General features: G+C 42.5%; 1 protein-coding gene across 10 annotated transcripts in view; it reads right to left on the bottom strand.

Moving 5' to 3' along the window:
• The window catches only part of TRERF1 (transcriptional regulating factor 1), a 100,775-nt gene that overhangs the window by 39,826 nt on the left and 45,768 nt on the right, over positions 1–15,181 (bottom strand). The window lies entirely within an intron of this gene.

Genomic DNA, 15,181 nt, shown 5'->3' with positions numbered 1-15,181 from the left:
CCAACCTCCTCCTTTGGACCACATAATTTCTGACACCATTCCTACTTACAGATCGGCTCAGTTTTTTGTTTGTTTTATGGAGGAAGAGAGTAAGCAAACACAGACTTCAGTTTTTCTTCATTTACTGAACCTACGGCATACAGGGCTCATTTATCATCAAGCCCTAGACTCAAGCTGAAATGCTAATTGCAGACACAAAGAAAAATGTTTCTTCAATAATTAGTAAGCAAGCAATTCTCAGAACAGTGTTATCTGATTTATCACAGGATTCTGGAAAGAAGATGGTGGTGCTGACACACTCGTGGTTTCCCTTCTGTTCACTTTTCACTTACAGCAGATTCAAGCCTCTCTGGAGCATCTACTCAAGAGATCTGACAAGAAAGGTAATGTGTAATTCTAAGCAGGATAGATGCTAACCTCCCCACTGATGCATCCTTGGGAACTGCCCATGAAACAGTGGCTACAAGCAATGGGACCAGAGAACTGAAAAGTAATGCCTAAATCCTCAGGTATTTTTAGTTCAGACTCTGGACTTTCCGACTGAAATACACAACCAATAACGCCATTTCTAACAACTCTCTTCACCACAAATACCGGCAAACATAACTTGGGGCTATAGAAGGGGAGTGAAGAGGGATTCTGAGTCGACTTCAAAAAACCCCCAATTAAAACAGAAGGTAAAAATAACTGCGGTAGAAATGAGAAGCGAGGGACGTTGCAAACAGTGACCAAGTCAAAAGCAAAAGCAGCTCATGCAATACTAACCAAACCTCAGCAGGCAGTGCTGCAGTCTTGCTTACCCAGAGGAAGCAACTAAAGATCTCCCCAAAGTTTCAATATAGCCAGACCCAAGCGAAGGCAGAACAGGGGCACAAATCTCCAGGAACCCCTCCCTTGATAAAAAACATTCCCACTCGGAAAGCATGGTGGCACACTTCCAGAGCCCAGGCTGCTGTTACCACTGGGTGGCCTGAAGGGCTTGGAGAGATGTTACGCCTTGTCCTTGCTCCCCTGTACTTGGCTCCAATGGTGCAACACCAGCAATCCTGTTAAGGAAACACCGTTATTCCTCTTGGTCAAACCTCACGGTCCTCAACCTAGGTGCAGGCTGCAAAACTTCCTCTTGAGAGTGGCGAGGTGGCGGTTGTTAGGGGTGCGGGGGGCGGCGGTGTTGGTTTGTTTGTGGTTTGTTGCGGGGGGGGTGGGTTAGCGCTGATGTAACACACTGCGGCACAAGAAAGGCATCTCTTAGGAACTGAGTAGTGAACTGAATAGCTGTTATTGAATATTGATACTGAAATCTGATACGTTACTTTTTTTGAAAATGGATATATTATTGAAAAGATAAAAGAATTATCTTAAAAAAGCATACAGGCTGCACAGACCACAGGGCGCTATCCGGGAGCCAGGACTCGCCAGCAGCAAGGCTGACGGTAGGCACACGCTGACCAAACCAGTGGAGCACTGGGGCATTCCAAAACAGCCCTCCCCCAAGACTGCATCCAAAGGAGGAAAGCATCAACCTGCACGAGCATGAGGTAGGTAGGTGTTCAGATGGCAGTCTCATCTGACAAAGATCTCAAGCAGAGACCTCAGGGGGAGGGCTACAGCGTTGTGAAAGGATTTTCTCCCAATGTATGTGCAACCTTACTTCTGTTCCTTTATTTACTACCACGCTTCAGTTAAAAGACAATAAGAAGGATGGATAATTTATAATGGAAAGTACTGCATATATGGTTTCAAGTTGCCTCCAAACACCTAATGTATAAACATTTGTTTGCCTTCAGATGTTAAGTATCAGGCTCAAACAGGATTTTGGCTTGTACAAAACAACACTTTCTTTTTTAATAAGCAATGGTCCTACTTAAAAAAAAAAATTTTAAAAAAAATCAAATTTTCCTTATGGAAGACTCAGAGACAAGCCTTCTGGATAAGTATTAGCTGCACGAGAGACACAAGATAAATTGAAGGAGTACTGTTTTCTGCCATATTCTTAGCATTCCCGGCCTGCAAGTTCAAGCTGCAGGAAAAAAAAAAAAGTCTTGTGTATCAGATGCCGTACCAGATAATACAACAACATGAATCTCTACAGACCATCTTTGAAGAGTGAAGAGTTGCAGTGAGACTAATTTTTTAATTTTATTTTTTAAATATTGAGATCCCCGTTACTCAATTTTCATTTTAGTTTTTCTACAAAGCACTGGCCCAGAGAAAGTTCATCTTACAGAAAGACCTTAAGACATTCTTTACCTCATCTTCCCCTGTCTCTGGTCTCTGCAGGACTCTGCTAATGTCTCTGGTAATGCAGGGCTCAGATAAGCCTATGTGATCCCATACTGTCCTGCTGGTGTATTTTCCAGTAATCCCTAGCTATCTCAAAAGCTGTACCTCTCAATCTTCTACATGTGAGTTCTACCCAGGTCTAGATTAAATAGTGGACTCTAAAACCTCTGCACACTGAAAGTTTCAGTTGTAATCTCATCAACTCCAGGCACTGAGTTCTGCAAGGCTGAAATGGTCTGAATGGACCATCCATAAGGTTGCACTCCTTTGAGATCTCCTGCCCTCTTGACAGAGATGGTATAAAGTTGTCTTCCATCACAGGGAGACCTATGATTGAGTTATCAAACTTTCTGACACTTTCTGAAGGCCTGCAAGTCTGAGCCATCATTCCCCAGAGACCTTCTCTTGAGTCAGCCCACTGACACACAGATTAATGGTCTTGTCTCAAATACTATTACAGTGGTTCTGCACAACGCAAACAACCATTGAAAACAGAGCAAGTCTCAGTCTGGCGTGCCTTGCTTCTAGCCAGCTCCAGCCTTCTCTTCTTGTCCATGGTGTATCAACAGAAGCCACAGCTTGGAGGCTGCTCTTCCATTCAGATGCCTGCTGGAGTGCTCTCCTTCCAGACATGACCTACTGCAGGCCACAAATACATCAGGAGCTGAAGATGAATGACGACAATCTTTCTGTGTTTGTGTAAGAGGAAAAACATCTCTCTGGTAATCTTTGTGTGCAGCTAAATGCAGGCACTGCTGAGGGAGCTAGCGAAGCCCCTTGACTTTCATCAGCAAACCAGGGTACAATTACAGACTGTGGTCCTGGAGATCCAACTGATATATGATTATATCCTTATTTCTAGTAGATACACTTGTTCATGTCAGGAGAACCTGAAAATAAGATTCTGATGATTTGTTCGCTAGTCTGGACTATGAAGTCCTGAACTGAAATATTTCTCTTACAGTAAAACATACATTGCCAGCAGTTTTCTCTGGACAACACAGGACTACTTAAAACATGAAATCCTGAGATGGACAGACCTTAGACTTTTCTAATTTGAGGCTTCTGATGAGTTTCTTGAGGAAGATGAGATTTGGGAATGCTCATAGGTCTTCATCCTTTTCAAAGCGCAAAGAATAGCGAGTGCAGTCTGCGCAATGGTAACAAACATAAGCTTCACTCTAACAATCTGTGGTTGATCACTATTTTCAGCTCTTTAGGGGGTTACACAGTCCATTTGATCTGGGGAAAAAAATGGTACTAGATCTCTCTGGACATGACTTTACTGGTCTGCTGACCAAGATACAGATCTTTCACACAAGCAGGAGACTGGCACATTTTATATGCCCCCAAACATAGGACACCAAGTCAGCAAGAAACTTCTCTCATTCATATTACCTGAACATTTTCATTTGCTATAAATCATCATCACCTACTTCTTCCAGATCTCACTTCTATTTCTGCGCTTCTTATAGGCTCTTAAGAACACGAGAATTAGAAATAAAGTTTTACCAAGGCAGTAGGCTCATTTCTACTTTCATTTTAGACGTATCCTCAAATGGACAAATTGTCTTCCAAGTACTGGGTTAATAACAGAAGGAATTTGCTCTGGACTTGAGGATGTCACAATTTCCAGTGGGTTCATGTATCTTTTGGGAAGTCCTAAACTGAAAGACTTTAGATAAGATGGAAAGTCCTGACAGAATTCAGGCTTTTGACTCCATTCTCATGCCTAAAGGATCACCACAGAGGGCCAGTCTGGCCTCACAGGGCTGTTAGCATCTGCTTTGTTTCTAATAAGCAGGGGGAAGGAAAGATCCTCATAGCTTCTACTCCTAAGTCTAGCAAAGTGGTAAGAAGAGTTCTCCCTCTCCCACCCAGGTGCTTTAAAAAAAAAAAAAAAAAAAAAATCATCCACATGAATTAAACAACTTGCCAAATGATTCATTACTGTCGTATCTAACAAAAAAGTACCATGTCAATGAACAGAATCAGAAAATTAAAAATTATAACTGCAGATAATTAGAGAAAAGCGCATGAGTATTATTAATTCTGAATCTTAGGAATGTATTACGTACTTGCTGCACCTCCTTAACATTGGGAGAAAAAATAAAACCAAGTTCTATTTAGTTGCATAGCACCAGCCTTTGCAAAAAGGGTAAAAATAACGTTCATCGCAAGAGGCAGGAATCTAACAGGTTAGATAGTCTGTGATGAGAACTCTGAATAAAGCAGATAGTATCAAATTACTTAACTAAAAAAACCCAACAAAGCAGCTGTTTATAGATAAAAAGAATACTTGCCTATGCGTTTCCAAATTAACAACCAACTGGAATTACATGTATTTGCTGTTTTAAAATAAGCAAAGAACCAGATACATGAAAGATCTGGATTTGCCCACCCTCTCAGACACGCTGGGTTTTAACATTTATGGAGTACTAAAGAAAATACACCACCTCTTTTCCCTTGATTTGATGTTACATTTGGCACAAAACTTTCACGTTCAGAAACAGATTTGGCTAGACAGCAGATGGAGTATTCCATTAAAACACGAGTGGCAAAATGTGCCCACCCTCCCAGTCACAAGCAGCAAACCACTTCTCAGTAACACCTGCCAGCAGATCACGAGCTGCTCACACAGATGCTTTCCCACAAAATACCTTTCCTTAGTCCTATCTAAAAGTGTTCTTCTCCATAAGTGAACTCTGTAATAAAAAAAAAAAAAAAAAATATCAGGGGGAAGCAGCCTGAAGTAGTCTTGCTAGCACTGTACACTCACCCAGAAGAGCATACAGAAACACCAAGAGCATCAGAGGTAGGCAGACCTGCAGAAAGCTATAAACGTCAAACAGAGGTCAGGAGCACTGGGTTCAGCAAGAAATTACTATTTCAAGTTAAGCATAACTAGGAGGAAGAGAAACTGTCCACCTTATAAAAAATACCTGTGGCAATAACAAAAAAGAAAAAAAAAAAAAGAAGAAGAAAAACCAGAGGGTACATTAATTATAATGGTTCTGTGGTTCTCCACTTTATTTACAGCTCCTGGCTCAGCAGCAGGCAACCCAATGAGAACATTTTTCATGGTGCAATTTCTAATGCAAATACAAGTAAAGGTAACCCTAGAGTGGTTTGCTAACTTACATAATGAGACAGGAAACAAACGGTGCAAGTGAATAATGATCACGTCAAATGGATTCAGAAAGACCACAGGACTCAATAAATTCTTTGACAGCTACATTTACCTCAACTATCTAAAATATCTCTTTTTTTTCCATAAATATATAAACAACTTTCCCAAAATATCATTTTAACAGTAATTTAAATATACGTTCCATCAAAACATAAAGCCATTCTCTCCACCCTCAAAACCAAGAAGTGACCACTAGAGACAGAAATCTGTCCTTTGTGCTCAGCAAGTCCTTATTTACTGGCTTCGGACAGAGTGAAGAGCCCCAGGAGACAACACTGAGGTCTGCCCTGGCAGCTCCTTTTGCACTACCTGCAGCTAAAGCAACTTACAGGAGGTGAACGAGAGGAATGGAGGAGACAGTCAGAAAGATGCATGTGTGGGAGAAACTGGTGTACGCAAGCAGGTGACATGCAAGTTCAGGTCTCTCAACAACGCTAAAACATCTCCTTGAAACCGGGGCAGGTTCACCAGGGATTAGCCTCGCATGTTCAAGCAGCAAGCATCTCATGTTTGTCAGCAAATTCAGGCTGGTGACGGGGTTAAGGTGCAGCACCCCACAGACTCGACCAGTGACAACAGCACAAGTTGGAGTTATACCACCTGCATGCTTCTCCCCCTCAGTTTATAGTTTACAGCCATAAATGACCAACTCCAGTAACAATCGACAGACCTGCTTGCTCCATAACAAGGGTCACACAGATTCGCACACATTATTTCTCCCAGCCGCTCCCTACAAGGACAGCCTCATACAAACTTCCACCAGACAGCTACTAGCCCCAAGTTGTTACGATTTTACTCAAAAGTGTAACATGACAGGGGGAAAAACTCCTATAATATTTTTTATTGTAATTTTAAAAATTGAAACAAAATAAATTCTGTCTGGTTTAAGAGCACTTTTCCAAATCATGACAGACACAAAGTTTTCCATCTTTTAAAATTTGTGAGGTTGCATCAAACACCTGCACGCTCTCAAATGCTCTTCTCTCTGGCTTGCCAGGTCACTTAGTAAAGAAATACTTGCAACAACGTCTTGGGCCCTTGTTCATCCCAATGTTTTGAAGCAGTTTCTAATATCATAGAAAATTCCTATCAACAGCTGTTAGTGGCACAGAAGGGATCTGTTTGCATACAGACACTCACACGCTAGCAAGCACATCCCTGAAAGAAGTGATGCATGTCACTTTCTGCAGCCCATTTAACTACGTGTAGTTTCAATTTGTACTTTGCTCTGAACAGCGAGGAAATTCAGGAGGTGACCTTGTATCTCTATCAGTTCACAAATGCCTACTGCATTTAGAAAAGCAAGAAATGCAGGTATATGTATTTAAGATGTAAGCATTCCTTCAAGGCTGTAAAAAGTATTTTGCACCAGGCAACTATTTAAAAAGGACTTCAGATCAATGCCTTCATTACCGCCCTCCGAAGATGTCCTACTTGACAACTGTGGGTGCAACAGATACAACCGCAAGTCTGGTTGGCTCATCCCTCCAGGTATCCTATACAGCCACCAAAAAACCCAAGAGGTGGGGGGAGAGGAAAAAAGAAAGAAAAAAAAAAATAGTTTACAGAAAAGAAAGCGACCCAGAGCATGGAAATTCAGTTCCTGCTGAGCTGCCCTAAAGAAAAGGCCCTTTGTCTCTACTGATTGCAAAGGGGCCTAATGAAGTCAGGAACCTAATGAGATTAGCCGATTCTGTCAGAAGCCTAAACTTCTGGCAACTCAGAATATCCTGGTATTGATACCGCTCTTCTGCAGTTTATATCATAAACTGCAACAGCAATAAGTTCAGTTAAACCTTTTTCATAACTAGCCAGTATCAGCTTTTCAGGGACCAGGCATCATTTGGCTTGTAGCTAGGCTACAATGCATCGCTAACGAAGACAAGGTTACGAGAAAGCAGGCTGTGATGAGGTAGGTGCGATGGTATAACACACAGAGCAGGGAAAACTTTCTGCAAGGCAAACAGCAAAGATCCAATACTTTCCTGCTAATACGCTGGAGAACCATAAGAGTGCCACCTCTGGAATTGTATTTAATACCCAAACACACCAAATCCACCCACGCACCCAGCTGAAAACCCTCCAAACACGTAGAGCTGCCCACCCACACCAAACCACCCCTGAGAACCACCTAAATCAGAATGACCACTGAACATACCAAAGCGCCGAATGTGCTATTAGACCACCGTGGTAGCAAAAGCCGAACAGCATATAGCAAATGCCCAAGCTGCACCTCCTACAGCACATACACGCCACTGAGCAGCTGGCCTTTTCCACTGGACGGCATCATAAGGAAGAAATTTTGCAAGAATCTCAGCAGCCCTTAAAGCTGCTGTTGTGTGTCTGGAAGAAAAAAAAAATAATAAAATAATCCTAACACACAGTACCACTCCCACAAAAAAGGGATAGAGCTTGTTCTTATGTAAGTATGTATATTATTTAACACTCCAAAACAACAGTTCCATCACATCTATGCAAAACCAGAAGTGGTGGAGCTGAGGCGGGCGGGGGGGTGGTGGTGGTGAATTTCTACTCTATTGTATCTATCCATTTTGTTTATTTGCCTCTGGGCAACTGTAGGGCCCTCACCCTGCAGAACAAGGACTACTATCCATTTTCTTTCTCTTCCTTTGTTGTAGCACAAGGTGACTAATGTGAGTATAATTCACACCATATTTGCATCTAATAACTATTATCTCCTAGGAAATTATCTTTTCAATCTGGGAAATAGCGATTACAAAACACCTTAAAGGTGAGATAAACAAATGCAGGCCATCATCTTTCTCAAGCAAACAATTGTTCCTGCTTTTGCAGTCATCTGAAAGGGTTTTGCTCTTCCTTAGATTAAACAAACACATGCGGCTCTGATGCATGCATTGCTTCCGAGGTAGATGTGAAGGAGAAGGCCTAGGTGACAAAAATAACCTTCAAATAGATGTTAGTGTATTCACGTTGCAAAGAACATAAAAGGAGGCAGGAAGGAGGGGGGAAGTGTCTCTCTCTCATGTCATGTTTAAGTGACAGTACAAGTAGCAGTGACTTCTTTCCCCGAACTGCTCACAGATATGGGACCATTGCATAATCTTCAATAATCTTGCAAATTCTAGTCACATTTTTTTGTGACCGTTACAGGAATTCACAGAATTAAGAGCAAAAATCATGACTTTTTTCCACTCATCACTCAAAAGAAACAGATGCAAAATAGAGCAAGTTTTCCTGTAAAAACAGCTTCGTCCTACTTTATGAACTAGTTATTCCTAACTGTAACCACCTCCCCTCACACAGAATATTATGTAGTGCTAAGAAGCTTCTCCAGTCTCTACACACCAGCCATGATAAACAAGTTGTTTTATGGCAAACAGAAAACCATGCACACACACAGGAGCACAGCAGCTGGCTGACAGAAGCTGATGTACCTGTGCACCCCAAGCCAAAACCCATCTGGGCAAGCAGCACTGGGAAGGACAGCCAAGGGAAGGGAGAAGCAGCACAACTTGGTGTGGAACTGGAGAAGAGGACGAAGAGAATGAATGCAGACATTTGAGATTTTGCCCTGGTAAAATCTTGGGCCAAGATGAATTTCACTAACATTTCTGCAGATACAGAGATAAAAATCTCAAGAGACTCAATGTGGAAAGTTACTTAAAACATGCACAAATTCAATTTGTTACTCAGTCTTTCAGTAACCAATTTTCTGCACTTCAGTGAAAGTAACAGGGGGAAAAAAAAAATATTTAAATCTTATAAAGTAATACAGAGAAATACATATTCCACTTCAGAATGGATTATTTTTAGGACCATATGGAAAACGTCCTTCAAGGATACCATCCCTTGGTGGCACCTTAGATGGCCTGCATGACAAGCATGTATCCAGTAAGTAGGTAACTCAATGTCAACAATATAAAGACTAAAGCAAGCCAAATTCAAATTTATTTGAAATATGGCTTTCTAAAATACCAGAGGAAAAAAAAAAGAAAAAATAAAAGCATTTCTGCAGTAAAAAGACAGTTGGGGCTTTGCATGGCTTCAAGTGCAGCAACATATAGCCTTTGTCATATCTAAACCCAAAATCGTTTCGCTTCAGCCTTTTCCAGGCCATCCTTGTTCTCTTGACAGTTTTTCTCTACCTGATGTCTTTTCTAGTTTTTCTTTCACATACGTGATGGTTCCTGACAGTTTCACAACATTGTCCTGGAAGACTTTTAAAAATTAATCCCAGAATTTGAATCTGGGTACTCCAGAGCCCATCTCCAGCCCCTTTGCCGTTTGTCATACTGGCACTGCCTTGTCCCAGGCAGCCCTTGCAGCACATGCAGCCTGCTTCTCCATCCAGCTGCATTACTCAGTTTGCATTTCTGTAAGGGCCCACTCCAAGTGGAAAAACCACAATTTCTCTTTCATTTCACTTCCTCTGAAGCACCTAATGTGTGTCTCAAGCAGTTTTCCTTACCTGGCCTATGCTAATCTACTATAATCTACAGTACAGATATGTGAACCTACCTTCGAGAAATCTGCAAGGCCATTAAATGCACCAACCACAGTGCCATGTTTTCCCGATTCAAGATAATATGAAGGAACAAACAGAACTGCCCTAGTTAACCATCCCATGGAGTCTGGAAGAAACTTTCCTGTAATTTTGTAGAAAGGCATGCTGCATCTTTTCTGTGCGAGGCATTTGTATTTTAGAAGTAACACGCACTGGAAAAATACATTTTTAATACACCTGCGTTACACTTTTGAACATGTAAAATAAGTACATTACAAAAGTCTGGTAATTCATGATTTCTGAAGTTAAACACAAAATGTTTGTCTCCAGTCAGACCAGCGTAGTGTATCTCCACAACCTTACCCCCTCACCACTCCAGACTTTCAAAGCTGAACTCACAGCTGTTTGGGGAGGTGTGCATCCCTGCGCGTCTCTGTAACATCATTCTCAAAGTGCCTCTGAGGCGGCGGTATTCACTCTTTCTCAGGGAAAGCCACAGACTGGAAAGAATAAACTCCTGCAGTATTAAGTTATTTAATACTTCAATACTGTAACAGATTTTAAAAAAACCCCACACAAACAAAACTGAAGCCTAGTACAAGGGCCTTTTCCCAGAGTGGTTTTAAGGCAGAACCAAAATTGGTTTACATCAATGAAGTGAAATCTACATGACTGGGTCAGGAATTGTGTCTTGGGAAGAAAAGTTGCTATTCTTTAACTCCTGAGCTTCAAAGAAACTTTAAGAAATTTTCTTTGCAATGTTTCCTTCAACGGAGCTCAAATCACGCTCAGGTATTGCCATCTTACGCCAACCAGAACAGGTGAACAGCACTCAGGCCCCTCTAACAACCACAGATGTTGGGAGGTCACTGCTGCGAGTCACAAAGGCTCCCTACCACTCGCCTTTGTAGTATTTACTCAGAAAAGGTAAGCTGGCATCACTTGGTAAACTTAGTTCTAGTCAAAGGCCTGGTAAACCTCACTTTTCAGGCAGCAGAGAGACATGCATCTACAAGCCAGGGCAAACCACCACCTATGTTAAACACCAGGAGGGCTGAAGCCTCTATGTCACGAACAGAGCAGCAGCACTCGGCAGGCTGACTGCAAGGTGGAAGCAGTACGACATTACTTGAGGGCTCCAATACTTTCATAAGCAGTCTAAAACACATATAGATGTCTTGGCTTCAAGTGACAGGTACAGAAAGGGAATCTTTTCAGCAGGAGGCAGGGGTGGAAGAGCTCAGGGACCTGCTACGAGAACCATATCCTCCTCTCAATAAACCCAAACCACACCTCTCCTTCAGGTAGACAAATAAGGCAGGACAATCACTGGAAATAGTCTGAAACAATTCTCTGCATTCAAAACTGTCTGATCCTAAACAAGGGTTAGGATGTAACAAGGAGCAATGCAAACAAAGGCTAGAACAACAGTGTCCTGAAGGTGGAAGAGCTACAGGCTTGGCGCGCTTAATTCAAATATTTCTGACAGGATACAATTTTCCCAGCCTAGTTTCTCCAACAGATACACACTTCTGTACTTTCCTCTTCACTGTTCAAGTATTTCAAATCCACAGTTATGTTGACAAACCAAAAAAGGCTGGGAACTGGACTTACAAACAACATTTGACAAAATCCTTTTTACAATACTAAGAAAATTGAGGTTTATTATGGAGGGCATTTATGCAGATTAGAAAGCAGCAGACAGAAAAAAAATACATGGTAACAAAACAAGCAGCTTTCAATAAAGCAAAAAGAAAAAAAAGATCAAGGGAGGGATGCCCTCAGCCCTATATCGGGATAGCAGTGTTTCATATATTCTTCAATGAACTGCAAAGACACAAAGGCAACACGTCCTCTCCCCTCCCCATCCCCCAAGAACCTCAGCAGCAAAAAAATCCACAGATGACAAAATTATTTACAGTTGGCCAAAACCAGCGAAGACTGGAAAGAATTCCAGATGAACCATGTAAGGCCAGGCCAAGGGGCAAACAAAATCCACTGCAGATCAATAAAAAGCAAAGTGCATTTAAATGAAAAATGTGAAGCACTCAGAACTGATTGTTGGGTTTAACAGTTATGGAGCAACTCAGTATTTGAGTCAAGTCTTCAGCAAGTAAATGAAAAACATGGCTAGATATGCAAAGATACAACTTAGAAATATTTTTTTTTTCCATTTTGAAGTCGAATGCATTCACATGATTATCTAAAGGATAAGACCAACAACTGTTGTGCCACAGCATAAATCAGAAGCATGTTCTCCATCACAGCGCTGTGTTCAGCTCTTATCTGATCTCTTCTTGAGATAGCAGATATAGTAAAAGGTTCAGAAAATGGGGACAAGAATAATTCAGGACAAAGACAGATTTCTGTACAAAAGAGACAGAGAATTCTGAAGCAACCACACAAACAGGAGATGGATAAATTATCAAGGACATAAAAAAAGAACTGTAAAAAAAGACTACAGTGCTCCTATAACTCATGCAGAAGCAAGGACATTTCTTAAAGAGCAACACGCTTAAAGCTGCTAAAAGGAAATGTGTGTTTGTTTAGTTGGTTTGGTTCTGTGGCAGTGCTCTGTTGTTCTTTTTTTATTTTGTTTTTATTCAGTGCTCAGTTTGTGCAATATTTTGCCACAATCTATGACGAAGACCTCAAAGGTTCAGATAAAGACTACAGTTTTATATAGCTCATGACGACAAGTAATTTACTTTAGGTAGGGGAAAGATCAGAAACACTCACCTGTCCTCTCTATATTTGCAGGATGTAATATTTTCATGACACAGGACTGAACTAACAGAAAAGGCTCAGAATTTTCCCTTTGAGACTTGAACACAACTGTCCACCTTAGGACAAAGGATATGTTGAAGTATCAGGTACGGCCCTTGCCAACAGTAGGCAAAGTACACACAGGCAGGTTGCAGAACTGGTCCATTAAGATACCTAATCGTCTGCAGAAGTGCAGAGTGGTATGTCCACACAGAAAAGCAGAGGAAGCCAGGAACAACGGAACATACACAGCTTTGTTAGGAGGCTTCAGCCTAAGGATGCTAGATACAGGGTAGTTGCGTGCTCTGTTCAGAAACGATTTTTGCTATGTTTGGAACAAGAAACTGCACTCATTTCTCACAAGAGGGCTGACACACTGAAGAAGCTGCTGGTTGCATCAGGCCAGTGGCATCGCAGTGGTCCAGCACAAACCACATCCTTCAGACACCATCCCTTCACAGTGTTCACAAGAGTGCTCATATGCAAGGTATTTACAACAGGATCAAGATATTTTTGCCATTAGTGTACACTCTTCACCAACTTATTCCTGAGTGTATGAGCCCCTTGTTATGCATGACAGCATGAGAGATTTTTTTTGTATCTAGAAACCACCCCAGAACTAGGTTAGCCTGGCAGGCTTGCAGCACTTCATTTACATATGAGTCAATCCTTCTGCAATACAAACATTAGTGATGCATTCCCCACTGTCCTTCTATTTATACTCACTATTTAACCTGCAGGCATCCCAAGTTAATTAAACAAATCAATCCCATTGAGATAATTGTGTCTCAAGCAAATTAACACAATTAGCCTTTTAAAAAGAAAATCCAAGCACTACCCACGATATTTCTTCATATAAATCATGTGCTCATTCCTCTGACTCTAGGTTCACGGCTATCTAGGAATCTGCATTAAAATGAAGAGTATAATGACACATGAAACTGGCTCATGTGTGACTGTTACAGGCAGCAGCTTCTCTGTTTGCATCATACACTTCCTCTGAAATCAGAGATGCCCATCAGAAATACACATCCTTAGAGCAGAAAGGACCAAGTAGGGATCCCACTGCACCGGACACTTCCCAGCTGTATCTCTTCGAGGACAGTCCCTGCTCCAAAACAGTACATTACACTGGCACTTACAGCCGTGGTGAGATAAGCAGTGATCTAGTTAATTGGATACACCAGGGCTTAGAGGCAATTCTTAATCCCTTCTTCTCCAGCTCAAGTTCACAGAAACCCCTCTGGAACAAGCTGAAGTTCCGCAAATGACATGCTGGCACCCACTCTCTTTCAGAGACCCGTGCCTCCAACCCTCACGTGCACCGAAGCCACTGTGGCAGTTTAACGGACACCATTATCCTTGGCCACCCACTGCGTTTCTGGGGTGTTTTTGTTCCCCTGGACAGCCTCAGAGGAATCCGACATACCCCAGCCTCCCCAGTCACAGCCCACCCTCCATCCAGTTCTCAGCCACCCTGCACCGTGGCCAAAGCAGGGGCAGGCATTCTTTTCTACCAGTCCTGGTAACAGATGAGGGCACAACTTGGGCTGAAAGCTGGAGATTTCTCCAGCTACCGCAGGAAGATTGAGCACAGCTCCTCTGTCACGAGCCTGCGAGGAAGAGAGGTAAGAAGCACCAAGCATCCTGCAACTAAAAACAGAAAACTTAAGTAAGAGGCCAATGTGCAAAACCACGACCTCGTCAGCTGAAGCACCTAACCAACCCCACTCTTCCAAGAGATGTTAAAACGTCTATGCAGTATGTCTGCGACACTGCGGACTAAGCCCTCACAGTTGCCTGCGACGGTTACTGCGTTAATTCACACGAGGCCGTGAGCAGCGAGGGTTGCGAACGCAGATGACTCCATCTCACAGCTCGTGAGGAACTGCTGAGCAGAGGCAGGTAAGTGTGCGTCTGTATGTGCGTGCGGGAGAGACGGGGAGAAAGAAGAAGGGGGGTGTGTGTGTGAAAAATTGTTGTTAACGAACCTAACCAGTAATAACTGTCTTCTCATTTCTATCAGCAGCCGATCCAAGGAGGGGCGAGCTGCTCCCCCCGGTGCCTCCCGGCTGCTAGGCAACTGCCGCAGCCGCCAGGGGCAGGCGGGCACCCGGCATTAACTTCTCTCTCTTTTTGAGGGTATTAAAAAAAGCTTATGCTAGTACAGTAGCTGCAAAACTGGTAAGTTCCTGAGAGTAATTATGGGGAGGGGGTGGGGAAGGAAAGAGAAGTGGCAGGCAGGAGAGGGGAGGACGGCAGAGGACCAGGCTGACACACTGCTCCCGGTGAGGGAGGGTACGCAGGAGGTAATTTAATGGAAGACTCCCCCACCCTCTTTGCAAAAGGAGCATACAGCATTCCTTTGTTTTCTTTAGCATACCAAAACTAAAGCATTTTTCCCTCTCTTGGCACATTCCTCATTCACGTGGCACTGTAGCCAACACATCACAGTG

Source organism: Falco rusticolus, chromosome 12 (genome assembly GCF_015220075.1).
Source record: "Falco rusticolus isolate bFalRus1 chromosome 12, bFalRus1.pri, whole genome shotgun sequence".
NCBI lineage: Eukaryota > Metazoa > Chordata > Aves > Falconiformes > Falconidae > Falco > Falco rusticolus.
Note: the sequence above shows the minus strand (reverse complement) of the source record. Positions and strands in the feature narration are given on the sequence as shown.